This window comes from Camellia sinensis, chromosome 8, assembly GCF_055761805.1.
Source record: "Camellia sinensis isolate YWXY chromosome 8, ASM5576180v1, whole genome shotgun sequence".
Lineage (NCBI taxonomy): Eukaryota > Viridiplantae > Streptophyta > Magnoliopsida > Ericales > Theaceae > Camellia > Camellia sinensis.
The window spans coordinates 7234630-7249316 of NC_138968.1; the positions used below are offsets into that span (position 1 = coordinate 7234630).

Genomic DNA, 14687 nt, shown 5'->3' on the forward strand with positions numbered 1-14687 from the left:
TAAGTCCGAAAAGGACATACAAGGACATGGCCAAAAGGCCACAACCTCACAAAGAGGCAACACTAAAATTGACCAAGCCTAAAAAGAAAGGCACCCACAATCCCAAGAGGATAGGCCGTTAGTTGCAGGAATCGTGCAGCCAGGTGGCGATTTTGAGTATGAATCGCGATTCCGCGTTTCCTAGAAAGAAACGTGTAAGAATCGCGTTTCTGTGGAGCGAGAAAACGTGATTCAGTCCAAGAGAGAGAGAAACTTGGTCTCGCCATCGACTTCGACCTTCGTTCTAGCCCTAGCCCTAGCCTTCGATGTCGACCTTTGCTCTAGCCCTAGCCCTAGCCCTAGCCTTAGCCTTAGCCTTAGCCTTCGCCTTTGCCTTCGCCTTCACCTTCACCTTCGCCTTCGCCTTCGCCTTCGCCTTTGCCTTCGACATTGACGTTGACCTTCGCTCTCGCCTTCGATCTGCTTGCGATTGCCTTCGTCTTTGCCTTCTCTCTCTCTCTCTCTCTCTCTCTCTCTCTCTCTCTCTCTCTCTCTCTCTCTCTCTCTCTCTCTCTCTCTCTCTCTCTCTCTGGCCTTATCACGATCTATATAATATAAGTAATATATATATATATATATATAAGTTAATATAAGATCAAACATATATATATTATATATATATGAGTATATATTATACGTATTAATAAAAAAAACACGAACACATACGTAAAATAAAATTAAAAAAAATAAACAATAGTACATTATTTAAAAAATATAATAAATAAATAAAATAATTAATGTGTATTAAAATAAAAATATTTATAAAAAAACTTCTAATATGTATTAAAATATATATATATATATATTCCTGCTCCCCGAGGCGCTCCCAACCTAAGAAACTTTTATTGGCTCATGCTTCCTCGCTCTCGCTCTCACTCCCGTTTTGTGCAACTAAGGGTGGCCAAAGGAGAACAAAAATCCTCACACACCAAGAGGAGGAAACACTAAAGGCAACAAAACCAAAGATAATACCACCACTCAAACAACACTAGACTAGAGGAAAACTACACATCACCTTGTCCTAGGAAGTTTGTGGTTGCGGCTTGAGCTTGTTTTGGTTTTAATTTCTAGTGGAGGGCGTGCTCCCCAACTGCCCTATGGCCACATTCTTATTTGAAAGGACACACCTCATTTGGCTCCTTTGGAAAAGAGGACACACCTCATTTGGCTCCTTTGGAAAAGAGGACACACCCCCTTTCCCACTTGGTTTTCTTGGGAAGACAAGTTGTTCTTATCTTGCTATTTGAATCATCTTTTAAAACATTTTCTTCCTTTGGCACACACAAGAATAGTACCTTAAACTAAGTTGTGGATGAAAATCACACTCCTCTCTTCAATAGAGCTAGCCTGCTCTACATCTTTGCCTTTCTTTTTTCTCAACACTCCAATTATTATCCTTGGGCTCAACTCTACTCTCCATTCCTGTCTTGAATTGGAATTATTTGGCTTTTCATTTGACACATGTTTTGGTTTGTACTCTTCCAAGTGCTTTTATGCCAATATGTTCTCTCTCCAAGATTTGATAGGCAAGCAAACATGGGCATTGGAAATTTTGATTTTTTTCTTCTTGGAATCCAGTGATTCTAAAATGCACATGCGATCATAAATTCAGACATTTGAAAAGAATCCCACGTTAAAGGTGGTGTCATGGTGTGATTCTGTGATCGCTTTTGGAACTTGGAAGTATCTGCATCCCTATTCCCTACGAGATGGTCATGTGGTGGGAGTTATTGTCCGTATCTTTATCCTCCATCCATCATCATGATCATGGTCATGGTCATCATCGTCTCTCCTTTCAATTTGTTCACCAGCGCTATCTTTTTTATGTACTTCTGAAAAAGTTTGGATGGTTTTTCACTAAATCTGATTTCTTTTTGAGGGAAGCAAAGCTTTTTGTTTGGTAAATTGCTGTTTAGCTCTTTTTTGAGAACGATAAAGACAACAAAACCTACAAGTGAATCTGTGTATGAGAGAGTACCTGATGACAGACCTACGAGTGAGTCTATCTAATGAATATGCAATTGAAATACCTGGGCAAAGTTAAAGTGATTATATTTTATTTTATCTTGACGAAAAAACTAAAGTTGAACTGGAGCTTTGGATACAGGATAGATTGAATTGCTTGTGCTTTGAAAATATTAGAAATTTTGCATGTTGAAAGAACAATAAAATTGAGTGATCACATGATGCTGAAATTCCATTATTTTGAAAACTTGTAATAAATGATGCGGAAAAAAAACAATATAGTATATATTTAATATGGAATCTTTAGCATATTCGAATTTATGCAGCTGCTGCATAAAAGTAGTCAATCCAAAGGTGCTGATGACTACATACATATATAGTGGTCAAGCTTGGCTGAGATTAATTAAAAGTTGATCAGAACTTTAACACCGTCTGGTTTCTTCAACACCTCAAATACGCTGCTTATATCTTCCAGTTGAACTTCATGAGTCAAGAGCTCATCCATATTATCGATTTCCTGCAAGGAAAAAACAAAACGAAAAAACATTCAGTTTTTTTTTTTCTCTTCTCAATAGGTCATTGAAAAATTATTTTTGATAGCTATAGAATTTGAACCCTGGCATGTTTGGATTGTTTTCAAGAAGGGAATATGGGTTGTGAGAGGAAAGTGGACTCACAATGTGAGCACCTTTTTTCTCTAATAATCAAGAGGAAGTGAAGATCACTCTTTCTTTTCCATGGTTAGTTGTTGTCTAACCAAACAAGAAGAGTGACATCTTCACTCTCTTCCCTTCTCCTTCTGTTCCTTCCCCTCATATTCTACTATATTTTCCTTTACTCGTCCTCTTGTGTATCTAAACAAAGTGTTAATTTTTTTCATTAACTGATAAAGTTAGCATTCAGTTAGATTCAACAAACCTGTATATCTGGATCAACCAGTGAATTATAGTAATTTGAGTTACTTGGCAAATTGAAGACTTGTTCAATATGTAAGTGACACAACACTGGTAATAAACACTAAACAGGAATGTATTACATACGTACATACCTTGTTTATGCATTTGTCAACTATTACAGGGAGATCAGACTGAACTTTTATCCCACCAAAAACAGAATACTTCATTGCCCTGCCCGAAAGGAGGGGCATGAAGTTGATTTCTGCACTTTTATGAGTTCCTGCCCCAAGTAATATTGCTATCCCCACCCCCTGATCTCGTACACAGCCACCACCACCATCAAACAAAAAAAGAAAAAAGAATTAAGCTGAACAATCATTGAAAGGAAGGCTTGACAACAGTTGAAAACTTTTATCATTAACTAGTAAGCTCAAAATTGTTGAGATAATTTGTGCGTTATATATGTATAGATATTAGTATGTGTTTGTGTTTACGAATATGAATGTGTAGGGATTTTATATAATAATACTGGTTTTATGGATTTGATGGTCTCATTGACCAAGGCTCCAACTCCAGTGCACTCGAAACAGTAGTCCACACCCAATCCTCCTGTCTACTCTGTAACCAGTTCTGAAATAGATTTTTTTGAATGCTCACTGGGATTTATGAAATCAGTCATTCCAAAGGCCACTCCCTTTTCGCATTTTTTCTTGTTTGTGTCCACTCCAATTATTCTGCCCGCTCCTTGCGTCTGAGCCCCTGCTATCACCTGGCTCACAGTTTTCCAAATTAGACTCATTTAGATATATATATATATATATAGTTGAGAGGTAGGTAGCGCACTCCAAGTCCAACAGCGCCAAGACCCAAAACAGCGACAGTAGAACCCTTTTCAACCTTGGCTTCTTTCCATGCTGCTCCAAATCCAGTTGAAAAGCCGCAGGAAATGAAGCTAGCGTGTGGCAGAGCTATCCTCGGACCAATCTTGACAATGTAGTGGATATTAATGACAGTGTACTCAGACCATGTGGAGCAGCTCAGGAAGTGGTAGAGTCGTTGACCTCCATTGGTGGACATCCTTGAGCTGCCATCAGGAAACAGTCCAGTGAAAGACGCTGATAGAGGGTAGGTCAGGCATAAGTTTGTCTTTCCCGACCTACAATTCTTGCATTTTCCACACTCCGCTACGAATGTGGGGACCACCATATCTCCTTTTACCTCTCACTCCTTCCCCAATGCTCTCTACTATAATGCGTGCATTCAAATTTAATAGTTCACATACCACCATCACTACTACTACTACTACATGTCAATAGTTGTAATTTCTTTAGAGAGAGAGAGAGAGAGAGAGAGGGTTTTGAAGCTTGAGTAACCAGCTTAGGGTATGATGAGATATCACCCCTTATTTATAAATGAAGATTAGGGTTTACAAGGAAGACAATTACAAGATGATCCCTGAGTGCATAAAAATGATTACAGACCCTAGTAACTTTCAGCTAATATAATATGCTAAGTGCCTTTCGGTGATTATAATATGCCAACACTCCCCCTCAAGCTGGTGCGAAGATATCTCTCATGCCCAGCTTGCCTAATATGTCATGAAACGGTTTATTCCCAATTCCCTTGGTGAGAATGTCAGCAAGTTGTTCACCAGACTGAACAAAAGGAGTACAAATGGTACCACTAGTGAGTTTCTCCTTAATGAAGTGGCGATCAATCTCAACATGTTTTGTCCTGTCATGTTGAACTGGATTGTGAGCAATGTTGATGGCGGCCTTATTATCACAGTATAACCGCATGGAGTCCGTCTGAGCAATACCTAGATCACTCAACAATAATTTGATCCATAAAAGTTCACACACACCTTATGCCATAGCTCTAAACTCAGCTTCTGCACTTGACCTGGCAACCACATTCTGTTTCTTACTCCTCCAAGTAACTAGGTTACCGCCGACAAATGTGCAATACCCTGAAGTTGATCTCCTATCAGTGACTGATCCAGCCCAGTCAGCATCTGTATAGGCTTCTACATGAAGATGATCATACTTTGAAAAATACAGACCCTTACCAGGAGCAGACTTCAAATACCTCAAGATTCTCATGACAGCCTCAAAGTGAATCTGATGAGGAGCATGCATAAACTGACTAACTACACTGACAGCAACAGCAATATCAGGACGGGAGTGAGATAGGTAAATGAGCTTACCCACTAAACGTTGATAGCTCCCCCTATCCACAACTTCTCCTCCTTCATCATCCCCCAATTTCTGATTGGGTTCCAGTGGGGTGGCACATGCCTTGCAGCCAAGCATCCCAGTTTCCTTCAACAGGTCAAGCACATATTTTCTCTGTGAGATAAATATCTCATCCTTAGAGCGAGCAACTTCAATTCCCAGAAAATACTTCAAGCTTCCCAAGTCTTTGATTTCAAACTCTTTGGCTAAATGTTTCTTCAATAGAGAGATTTCCCCACTATCATTGCCTGTAAGAACTATGTCATCTACATAAACAATAAGTGCTGTAGTCTTACCGCATGAGGAATGTTTCACAAATAATGTGTGATCTGTCTGACTTTGTTTGAAGCCATATTTAAACATAGCCTGAGTGAATCTCTCAAACCAAGCCCTTGGAGACTGTTTGAGACCATATAATGACTTTCGAAGTTTGCATACTTTCCCTTCTGTTTGATGATCCTCAAAACCCGGAGGAATGTCCATATATACTTCTTCTTCGAGGTCACCATGGAGAAAAGCATTCTTGACATCAAACTGATAAAGTGGCCAATCTAGATTAGCTGCTAGAGAAAGAAGTACTCTGACTGAATTCATTTTAGCCACGGGTGCGAAGGTCTCCTGATAATCAATGCCATATGTCTGAGTAAACCCTTTTGCCACAAGTCTTGCCTTGTAACGCTCAATAGACCCATCTGCTTTGTGTTTCACAGTATATACCCATTTACAGCCCACAGGTCGTTTGCCCGTAGGTAACTCAGTCAATTCCCAAGTGCCATTCTTCCTAAGTGCTTTCATTTCCTCAATCATGGCTAGTTTCCACTCAGAGATAGCAAGAGCATCTTGAAAATGGTTAGGAATGCTAACAGAGGAAATATTGGACACAAACGCTCTATATGAGGATGACAAATGAGAGTATGATACAAACTGTGAGATAGGATGTTGAGTACAAGATCTCACACCCTTTCTTTTGGCAATAGGAACATCAAGATCAATGGACTCACGAGATTCAAAGTTACCTGGACTCTCATCAGAAGCAGGAGATGGCAGTGGAGTAGCAGAAACGGTCCCGTGTATCCAGTTAACTTGTTTTCTGTCGATGTCCCGGACATAAACATGTCCATCCTTATTCTTGGTGACAGTGGGTTCTATAGTTCCAGTAGAAGAAGGGGGTGCAAGAACAACTGGTTCTATCATAGGAGGCACAGGACTCACTTCTACCATAGGAGGCACAGGACTCACTTCACACCAAGGCTCCCCCGGAAATGAGGACGGTGACACCGGAGAGGACAAGAAATAGGACTGGGACTCAAAGAAAGTGACATCCATGGACACAAACCACTTACGAGAAGAAGGGTGGTAACATTTATACCCCTTTTGAGTAGGAGAATAACCAAGGAAAACACACTTGAGGGAGCGAGGGTCCAACTTACCACGAGAGGGAGAGTGATTATGGACAAAACAGACACAACCAAATATTTTGGGAGGAATAGAAAACAAGGACTGAGAACCGAGGAGGACGTGAAGCGGAGCCTGTTTGTCCAAGACCTGGGTAGGGAGACGATTAATAAGATGGGCAGCGGTGAGAACGGCGTCGCCCCAATAGGATCGAGACACGTTCATAAAAAAACACATGCACCGAGCCATGTCAAGAAGATGCCGATTCTTGCGTTCGGCCACCCCATTTTGTTGAGGTGTATTGGTGCAAGAGGTCTGATGGATAATGCCATGAGTAGAGAAATATTGTCCTAACCCAGAATCTATGTATTCTCCGCCATTATCAGAACGAAATATTTTGATAGTGGCCCCAAACTGAGTACAAATCATCTTATGAAAAGTGCGAAACACAGAGAAAACTTCACTCTTATCTTTCATGAGATACACCCAAGTAGCACGAGAAAAATCATCAATAAATGTAACAAACCAGCGATGACCTTTCACAGACAGAACACGAGAGGGACCCCAAACATCAGAATGTATTAATGAAAAAGGAACTAAGCTTTTATTCAAACTGGGAGCAAAAGAAGCTCGATGTTGTTTTCCAAGTTGACAAGACTCACAAAGAAAGTCAGACACATGATGATTTGCGAAACTAGAAGGAAATAAATGCTTAAGTAAATGAAATGAGGGATGCCCAAGACGCCGATGCCACAGCCATACATCAGCGGGGGTAGTAGAAGACGTGGTGGAAGAATGAGCAAGTTTGTCCGGTTGATCTAGGAAGTAGAGACCATTTTCTGCACTACCACTGTCAATCGTCCTCCCCGTGACAAGGTCCTGAAAAAGACAATGATCAGGAAAAAACGTCACACAACAATTCAAATCCTGGGTAAGACGACTTAAGGATAACAGATTAACAGAAAACTTGGGAACATGGAGAACAGAAGATAGATGCATGGTAGGAGTGACTTGGACTAAACCTTTTCCAGAAATGGAAGAAACAGTTCCATCGGCAATCCTAACTTTGTCCTGACCTGAAGAGGGCTTATAGGCAGAGAAAAGATCAGAGGAGCCAGACATATGATCTGAGGCACCAGAATCAATAATCCAAGGCAAAGATGTATGACACAGGAAAGCACAAGGAGAAAATGCTAAGTTACCTGAGCGGGCAAAGGACGAGGAAGCGGTACTGAGAGCAGTAGAGGATCGGCGGTCCAACAATTGGCGCAAAGCATCCTCCAGCTCAGTATCAGAAGCTTGGGTAACAGAAGTGGAATTAGAATCAAGGGTATCAATGGCACTAGACTGATGAGCCCGGGAATAGGAACCACGTCCTCGAGAGTGGCCTGACCGACCTCCTCGAGAACCAGACCGATCACCTCGACCCCCAGATGGAGTCCCATGAAGCTTCCAACATGTCTCACGAGTATGCCGCGGCTTCTTGCAATAATCACAGAATACAGACTCCTTAGCAGCAGACGGAGGAGGCAGGCTGAGGCCATCTCGAGGAGTAGACAGTAATGCGGAACGGTCAGTAGAGACAGGGGACATCATAGCAGACCGACGACTCTCCTCATTTTGTACATAGGCAAATGCCTCCTGCAGTGAAGGAAGAGTGTCCATACTCAGAACTCGACCCCTAACTGGATCATACTCCATATTTAGGCCGGCCAAAAATTTAAAGACCCGTTCCCGTGCGATGAACTTCTTGTATCCGACAGAATCAGTAGGGCAAACGGGCTTATAGTCTTCCAGGTGGTCAAGGCGTTTCCAGCCGTTGGTGAGGAAAGTGAAGTACTGAAGAACAGTCTGCTCCCCCTGAAGTGTGCTCTTAATAGAGCGACGCAACTCAAATGCCTGTGAAAAATTTCCTTTGCGGGAATAGGTAACAGCCACAGCCTCCCAAATGTCCTGGGCAGTCTCCATAGACAAGTAGCCCTCACCAAGTTCTGGAACCATCGAATGGATAAGCCAACTCATAATCAAAGAGTTTGGTAATCTCCCATTGGTCATAACTTGAGTCAGTGGTACTAGGTGCCTGTATCCTGCCATCAACATACCCCATCTTCCCTCTGCTTTTCAAAAACAAAGTCAAACTTTGAGACCATGCTAGGTAGTTCTGACCATTAAATAGAGAGGTGGTGATTTTCAGACTAGGGTTGGGGTTCTCAGTCATGGTAGTAGGTAGAATGAGACTCTCACTTTTTGGTGTTTGAGACGAAGGGGACACACTAGTGGAATCTGTCATGGATACAATACTACCAAACCCGCAACAAACTAGTGGAAATCACAAACCCGGAAGGTGGTAGTGAGATAACAGGCACAATGACCACTATAAAGACATAACAAAATTAAGAATCGATTTTTTTTTTAATTAATTATTATTATTATTATTATTATTATTATTATTATTTTTTTTTTTTTTTTAAATTGATTTATTTATGTATACATGTCTTTATATATAAATATATGTATATCAGGCTATATTTATATATATATCAGGATATATATGTATATATATATACATATTTATATATACCACAGCGAGAACAGAGGCTGAGGAAGACGAGTGACGAAGAAGACGAGCGACGAAATGGCTGGAGGAGATCGCCGAGCTGAGGAGCTGATGGCTGAGTGACGATCGACAGAGGAAGGCGAGGAGATCGACGAGGTGAGGAAATCGACCGAGGAAGACGGCTGAGTAATGATCCACCCAGGTAAGCTTCGAACCCTAGAGTGTTGTTGGTGAAAAGGTCTACCAACGAGGGTGAGCCGAAACCCTATAGGTTCTGCTCTGATACCATGAAGCTTGAGTAACCAGCTTAGGGTATGATGAGATATCACCCCTTATTTATAAATGAAGATTAGGGTTTACAAGGAAGACAATTACAAGATGATCCCTGAGTGCATAAAAATGATTACAGACCCTAGTGACTTTCGGCTAATATAATATGCCAAGTGCCTTTCGGTGATTATAATATGCCAACAGGTTTACCCAACACCCTCGTGTCCAAGAACTGGAGGGAACAAAGGCTGGAAAAGGAAAGGGAAAATGGGATGATCAGCCGAGATAATGGGGAAATGTGTGTGGAAAATTTACAGAGCATTAATTAGAAGGAAGTGGTAGTGTGTACTAACGACTGGAAAGCCATTGCAGCATAGGATATCGGTGTGGCAGAGACTGGCACATAGCATTTTAAATCTAACTTCATATGATTTAGGGGGATCCACGTGTATCTCTTCCACCTTCACTGCCTCTCCCGCTGCCCAACACACCACCGCTGCCACACACACACACACACACACACACACATATATATATACAATACCAAAAGAAAATGTTAAAAAAGTATTAATATGTAGATTGCATGATATTTATATGATAATATATGCATATATATATATATATATATATATATATATAATACTAAAAATACTAGATATGATCCGTCGGATACAGAGAGAAGTTGTGGCGATGGAACTTCAAGATTATGTTCACGGATTAGAATCCATTAAATCTGTGTTTGTGCGAGAGAGAGAGAGAGAGAGAGAGAGAGAGAGGTCGCAGATATTGTGGTGGACTTGAACCTGAATGTTATGAATTAGGCTTTTAGCTAGTAGGTAGATATTTGTATGTGTGTTGTTGAGAGAGAAACCAAGTTAAAAGACATACAGACGAAGGAAGGAAGGAGGTTGCTTACCTTTGCAAGTTATGACTTCTTGTGAGTTGGCTTTCGACATCAATGGAAAATGGTCATGGACCGACAAACTTGGAGGTCGTCGTCGTTGTCCCTCACTGTGGGTTTCAGAGTTCGGCTCTGGAGGAGAACTATGTGTTCTCTGCATGTATTGCATATATATATAATGATATAAACATAAAATTTAGACTTGTTTTATTTTATTTTTTTATGTAGAATAATGTGGTTGAATGTAAACATTTGTTTCATTTTTATTTACAAGAATAATATTGTTACATTATTCTTGTGATTTTTTTTTTTTTTTGGGTATAAATTTTGTGTAAGCATAATATTTTTTTTATATCTATCTATACTATTATATAAAGTATATGACACACTTTTTTTTTCTTTCCGACATTACTCATTTAATTATCCTTATTTTAATTAACAATACTATGTCCCCTCTAATTTATTACTTCTAAATGACCCCTAATGACGTGATATTGAAGCTAAATTTCACATGATGAAATGTTTGATAAATTAAAATTTGACACTTGTTAGACACGTCATTAGAAATGATTTTTAGAAATAATAAATTAGGTGTCTTAAAACATTTTTTTTATTTTAATTGTTACAATAACCCTTTTAGATCTAATTGTGAAATTATTTCTCATGATTTGTTTGTGTGTGCCCACACTTTTAGTAAATTATGGCTTGTTTTGAGAAGTAAGTTAAAAGTTGATTTTTTGACTTTTTTAAATTAAAAAAAATGTTTAAAAAAGTAAAAAGGTGATATGACTCAAAGTAGATTAAAAAATAATTTTTAACCAAATTTTAAAAATAAGTCTATATATTTATCCAAAAACTAGGGGCTCTATTCACCCAAATAAAACAAAATTTATGTTATTATTTTTCTTGGAACGTCTTCAGAATAATTGGAAGTACTTTGGTAACTTGAAGGATTGTTTATATATAAATTATTTTAAAAAAAAATTATTGGTATGGAAAAAGGTATTGAAATGACACGAAACAAATCAGAAAATCATGCGAGTACTGTAAGTTTTTAAAAACAAATGATAAAATGATTTAAAAAAAAAAAAAAAAAAAAAACACAGAAGGATCATGATTTTATCATTTTGCATACGCTACCATGATTTCCCCAAGAATCTCGCGGACAATAATAGTCCATCTAATAGGTAAAAAAATAAATAAGTATATAATTTATAAATATTGTGACAGTTATATCAACTAGACATACAAGAAATGTAATAATTAATTTAATTGTATTAGTTTAATGAATCTCACCATGAATTAAGGATAGAATTTGTAACACGACATGATAATACGACTCGAACGGTACACGAAGTTAGTGGATTATAATTCATCATTTCTTGACAAGAATACATATATGACACGATCCGAATATTAAAATGTCGGATTAGTGTCAAATCTATATAACACGAAATTGACATAGATAACTCTATAATGAAAACTTAGTTACATAATTTAATATTATTTTTACTAAAGAGTATCATGACATTTTTTAATCTCTTACATAATTATATCCAGTTTATTAAAAATATGTAAAATATGATTTTAAATTTAATTTATGTTTTTTTTTTGCTTTTAATTGAACTTAATGTATTTTTTGTCTATTATTTGAGTAAATCTAGTAAAAAAATATAACAATAAAATATAATTTTTATAAATTAAGAAAATAAAATTAAGTTGAAATCAAATATTTTTATAAATAATTTCATTTAATAGAGATTAGTTTCATTAAATTTAACTTATGAAAAAAAATTTAATTTTTTTTAATACATTTGATATTTTTCATTAATAGTGAAATTTTTTGACATGGCACATTTACACGATACGAACCGGGCATGGACCAAAAATGATACGGTACGATAGCACGAAATAATAAATGAATTGGGTTAGTGTTGAAGTCATTCTGACACGAACCCGAGATGACATGGCACGAAGACGACCCAATAGGATATGACCCCCACCCTTACCATGAATGATAAATACCTTTTGGTATGAAAAAATCTTTATACTATTGTATTTATATAACTCTATATGATAAAATTATTAGATATTTTCAAGTATCATATAACATTGTCTATATGACAATCTTAACAATGAAAAATTGCAATACAAACTAATGTTTAATTTTGTTCATTGGAATGAGATAAAATGGAACAAAATGATCATTTCTTAAACTGCTCTATGAAATGATCATTACCTTACAATGGTGAATAATGATTCCATTTCTAATTTATTTTTTTTGTAGTCAAACAAACATGATAATGAATATTTTGATCAAATAATCATTACATTCTACTCTATACTAGTGAACCAAACAAAAATAATTTTGTTTTTCAACTATTAACAAAGATGAGCCAATTTATTTAGTCGGTAAAATTTTTCATTGCGTCATTAATTTGAAACACTATCTTGTTTGGTTTGTCTTTGAGAGACAATTTTTCAGAATTTTTTTTTTAAAATTTGTTTGGTTGAAATTTTTTTTAAAAAAAATTTTCAATCACTTTTCTCTCTACTACACATATCAATCAATTATTTTTTCCCTCTCCTTTCTTCTTCTCTCACATCTTACTCATCAATCAATTACTTTTTCTTTTACACCTATTTATTAACAGTTTTGATTTAGAGCACTAAATCAGTAGCTCTAAAAGCACTACTAATGAGCTGGCAAGTGCAAGAAAAAAAACAAAAAAACAAAGGCCAAACTATTATATCAATAGTGGGGTTCACATGATGCCATGTCATTAGTGGTATTGAATTAGTGATATGAAGTATTTTTCATTTATTAAACTACAAAAAAATAAAATAAAAAATAAGTCCTCCCAAATTCTAAAATTATTTTCAAAACATACAATCAAACAAAATTTTAATTTTATAAACTCTTTCTAAAAAATTATTTTTCAAAATTATTTCACAAATATAAACCAAACATGGCGTATGTAAACAATCACAATTATTTTGAACAACTAAATAATTACCCATCAATAAGTTAGACAAATTCCCTTTGTACACGAGTAAAATTGACACAATAACTTGGGAATAGCTAGGGGCAACTTGTAATTAATTAGTAGAGTAGGGAAATGGTAGCCCACAATCACTATATTGTACTAGGTACATGATGTACAATGTGCACCTAACATGTGTGTATAACATATATATATATATATATATAGGTAAATTACACTAATATCCCCTGAGGTCTATTTAATATAAATTTTTTTCTCACATTTAAAAAATTACACTTACTCACTTGTCAGATTAAAATGACATATTTAACTCTTAACCTTTATATATATAAAATAATAAAATAACACTGCTATTTTATTTATGTCATTTCAAGAGAAATAATAATTATTTTGTTTGGTTTAACTCACACAAAAATTTTTTTTTTTTTAATTTTTCATTTTTTTAATATTTTAAGCAATTTTTTTATTTTTATTTTTTAGATACACCTGATCTAAGTATACTTAAGAAGCATAATATTTTGTAATTTTTTTAAATTTACAAAATACAAAAAAAAAATATAAAAATACAAAAATACAAAAAATCAGTAGTACTGTAATAAACGTGAATGACGGTGTTTGGTAATATTGTAATAAATATGGGTGAATACACGAGAAAGAAAAATGATGGTGGAAATAAAAATGAAAAATTCTATTCATATATAAAAATTTATACAAAAAATATCATAAAAATGTTGTGATAGTATAAATATAAATTATGTTTATGGATATTTTGTTTTAAAGTGAAAGGTCACCATTAAGTTATATCATTGTATTTGAAAATTTTATATAAAATTTATGTTTGTATATCATCACTCAATAAGAATATGTTTAGGTAGAATTTAATGATGAAAAGTTATAGAATGTAGTCATGATGATAAGAAGAAGAAATGGTAGGAAAAAGAGCAAAATGATCACTTAGAAAATTTTAGAGTATGATATCAGCAATTTAGGAGGTAATTTGTAATGAGATTATAAACCTCAGGGAAAAGAATGTAATTTTTTAAACGTGAAGGGGATCGGTATTAAATAGAAACCTCAGGGAGTGTCAGTGTAATTTACCCTATATATATAGCAAAATTTTATAATACACACTTAAAAAAAAAAAAAAGTGTATCATATTTGTTGTTATGACTTTTATGTTCGTTGGTTATAGTCAGTTAACTGTTTGTTATGACTTGGTAATAATTTATTATAGTATTAATTATAACTTATTATGATTATTCTTTTAGTTATATAATTGCAACTTTTTTTTTTATTATGCCTCAAATGATATTTGATTATAATCTCTATTTTGTGTTTAATTTAGTTATGATACTTATGATATTAACATCACAAATTATCATAACTTATGTATGATAAATTCCTAAGAAAAGGTGTGAATCATAG

General features: G+C 36.0%; 1 pseudogene across 1 annotated transcript; it reads right to left on the bottom strand.

The window, feature by feature from the left end:
• Positions 1-3191: 3191 nt before the first annotated feature.
• Positions 3192-4151, bottom strand: LOC145796801 (CYP enzymes assisting alcohol dehydrogenase-like; annotated as a pseudogene). The gene is made up of 2 exons (XR_014337340.1): positions 3744-4151; positions 3192-3669 (listed from the first exon to the last, which is right to left on the bottom strand). The product of XR_014337340.1 is annotated as a CYP enzymes assisting alcohol dehydrogenase-like (transcript).
• Positions 4152-14687: the final 10536 nt, after the last annotated feature.